The following is a 3,468-nucleotide window of genomic DNA, read 5'->3' as shown; positions in this document are numbered from 1 at the left end:
AACTTAAAATATTTGCTCGTCTCCGAGTAAAAGAAGAAAGAAAGAAGAAGGAGAAGAAGAGAAATGGAGGAGAGGGAGAGAGAGGTTGTTTCGGCCAAGGGGGAGAAGAGAGGTTTGTGTTGTGTGAAAATGAAGAAAGAATGAGGGGTTTATATAGGAATGGGGGGAGGGTTAGGGTTCAGCCATTAGGGTTGGGTTTGGGAGGGAAAATAGTTTTAAAATTTGAAGGTAGGTGGGGTTTTTGGGGAAGAGAGGATGGATGTGAGTGGTGAAGAGGTGATGGAGAAGAGTGATTGAGTTGATTGGTGAAGGGTATTTGGGAAAGAGAGTTATGAAAAGGTGTGAGGAGGAGAGAGAAGAAGATGTGGGGATCCTGTGGGGTCCACAGGTCCTTAAGGGAACCTGTGGGGTCCACAGATCAAGTGGGGTCAAAGACTTAACATCCCTGCTCCAATTAGGCGTGTAAAACGCCCTTGCTGTGCAATCCTGGCGTTTAACGCCAGACTGCTGCCTGTTTCTGGCATTAAACGCACAAATCCAGCTTGTTTCTGGCGTTTAACACCAGGTAGATGCTTGGTTCTGGCGTTAAATGCCAGGTTGGTGCTTGTTTCTGGCGTTAAAAGCCAGACAGATGCTTGTTTCTGGCGTTTAATGCCAGCATGCCTCTCCTCCAGGGTGTGCTATTTTTAATGCTGTTTTTCATTCTGTTTTTTTATTTTTTTTCAGTAGTTTTTGTGACTCCACATGATCATCAACCTAATAAAACACGAAATAACAAAGAGAAATTGAAATAGATATAATTAAATAACATTGGGTTGCCTCCCAACAAGCCCTTCTTTAATGTCAATAGCTTGACAGTGAGCTCTCATGGAGCCTCACAGATAATCAGAGCAAGGTTGGAACCTCCCAACACCAAACTTAGAGTTTGAATGTAGGGGTTCAACACCAAACTTAGAGTTTGGTTGTGGCCTCCCAACACCAAACTTAGAGTTTGACTGTGGGGGCTTTGGTTGACTCTGCAGTGAGAGAAGCTTTTCATGCTTCCTCTCCATGGTTACAGAAGGAGATCCTTGAGTTTTAAACACAAGGTTGTCCTCATTCAGTTGAAGGACCAACTCTCCTCTTTCCACATCAATCACAGCTCTTGCTGTGGCTAGGAAGGGTCTTCCAAGGATGATGGATTCATCCTCATCCTTCCCAGTGTTTAGGATTATAAAATCAGCAGGGATGTAAAGGCCTTCAACCTTTACTAAAACGTCCTCTACTAGTCCATAAGCCTGTTTTCTTGAGTTGTCTGCCATCTCTAATGAGATTCTGGTAGCTTTCACCTCAAAGATTTCCAGTTTCTCCATTACAGAGAATGGCATGAGGTTTATCCCTGACCCAAGGTCACATAGAGCCTTCTTAAAGGTCATGGTGCCTATGGTACAAGGTATTAAGAACTTTTCAGGATCCTGTTTCTTTTGAGGCAATGTCAGTTGATCCAGATCACTCATTTCATTGATGAGCAAGGGAGGTTCATCTTCCCAAGTCTCATTACCAAATAATTTGGCATTCAGCTTCATGATTGCACCAAGGTACTTGGCAACTTGCTCTTCAGTAACATCCTTATTCTCTTCAAAAGAAGAATACTCATCAGAGCTCATGAAGGGTAGAAGCAGGTTCAATGGAATCTCTATGGTCTCTAATTGAGCCTCAGATTCCTTTGGTTCCTCAAAGGGAAACTCCTTATTGGTCACTGGACGTCCCAGGAGGTCTTCCTCACTAGGATTCACGTCCTCCTCCTCCCTTGTAGGTTCGGCCATGATGGTTAAATTAATGGCCTTGCACTCTCTCTTTGGATTTTCTTCTGTATTGCTTGGAAGAGTACTAGGAGGAGTTTTAGTGACTCTTTTACTCAGCTGGCCCACTTGTGCCTCCAAATTCCTAATGGAGGACCGTGTTTCATTCATGAAACTTACAGTGGCATTAGATAGATCAGAGACTATATTTGCTAAGCTAGATAGATTCTGCTCAGAACTCTCTGTCTGTTGCTGAGTGGATGATGGAAAAGGCTTGCTATTGCTAAACCTATTTCTTCCACCATTATTAAAGCCTTGTTGAGGCTTTTGTTGATCCTTCCATAAGAAATTTGGATGATTTCTCCATGAGGGATTATAGGTGTTTTCATAGGGTTCACCCATGTAATTCACCTCTGCTATTGCAGGGTTCTCAGGATCATAAGCTTCTCCTTCAGAAGATGCCTCTATAGTAATGTTGGATGATTCCTTCAATCCATTCAGACTCTGAGAGATCATATTGACTTGCTGAGTCAATATTTTGTTCTGAGCCAATATGGCATTCAGAGTATCAATTTCAAGAACTCCCTTCCTCTGAGGCGTCCCATTACTCACAGGATTTCTTTCAGAAGTGTACATGAACTGGTTATTTGCAACCATGTCAATGAGTTCTTGAGCTTCTGCAGGCGTTTTCTTTAGATGAATGGATCCACCTGCAGAATGGTCCAATGACATTTTAGATAATTCAGACAGACCATCATAGAATATATCCAAGATGGTCCATTCTGAAAGCATGTCAGAAGGAAACTTTTTGGTCAGTTCCTTGTATCTCTCCCAAGCTTCATAGAGGGATTCACCTTCCTTTTATCTGAAGGTTTGAACATCCACTCTAAGCTTACTAAGCCTTTAAGGAGGAAAGAACTTGGCTAAGAAAGCCGTGACCAGCTTATCCCAAGAGTTCAGGCTGTCTTTAGATTGAGAGTCCAACCATATTCTAGCTCTGTCTCTTACAGCAAATGGGAAAAGCATAAGCATGTAGACCTCGAGATCAACCCCATTGGTCTTAACAGTATCACAGATCTGCAAGAATTCAGTTAAGAACTGAAAAGGATCTTCAGATGGAAGTCCATGAAACTTGCAGTTCTGTTACATCAGAGAAACTAATTGAGGTTTAAGCTCAAAATTGTTTGCTCCAATGGCAGGGATTGAGATTCTTCTTCCATGTAAATTGGAATTTGGTGCAGTAAAGTCACCAAGCATCTTCCTTGCATTGTTATTATTTTCGGCCATGTCTCCTTCCTTTTCGAAAATTTCTGTCAGATTTTCTCCAGAGAGTTGAGCTTTAGCTTCCCTTAGCTTCCTCTTCATAGTCCTTTCAGGTTTAGGATCGGCTTCAACAAGAATATTCTTATCCTTGTTCCTGCTCATATGAAAAAGAAGAGAACACAAAAGAAAATATGGAATCCTCTATGTCACAGTATAGAGATTCCTTATGCAAGTATAAGAAGAGAAGAATGTAAGAAGGAGAAGAGAAAAAATTCGAAAATTTAAATAAAATAAAATAAAAATATTTTAAAATTAAGGTTAAAATTCGAAAATTAAAATTGAAATCAAATTAAATTGAAATAAAAACAATTAGTTAATTAAAAAGGAAATTTGAGAAAGAGGGAAGGGATTTTCGAAAATTAGA

General features: G+C 40.7%; 1 non-coding gene across 1 annotated transcript; it reads left to right on the top strand.

Moving 5' to 3' along the window:
- The first annotated feature begins 2,567 nt into the window (after positions 1–2,567).
- On the top strand, positions 2,568–2,675 carry LOC148581435 (small nucleolar RNA R71). Its single transcript, XR_015896764.1, has one exon. It is a non-coding gene; the product is annotated as a small nucleolar RNA R71 (small nucleolar RNA).
- The last annotated feature ends 793 nt before the right edge of the window (positions 2,676–3,468 follow it).

This window comes from Arachis ipaensis, chromosome B10, assembly GCF_059453495.1.
Source record: "Arachis ipaensis isolate K30076 ecotype BB chromosome B10, ASM5945349v1, whole genome shotgun sequence".
In the NCBI taxonomy this organism is placed as follows: Eukaryota; Viridiplantae; Streptophyta; class Magnoliopsida; order Fabales; family Fabaceae; genus Arachis; species Arachis ipaensis.
Note: the sequence above shows the minus strand (reverse complement) of the source record. Positions and strands in the feature narration are given on the sequence as shown.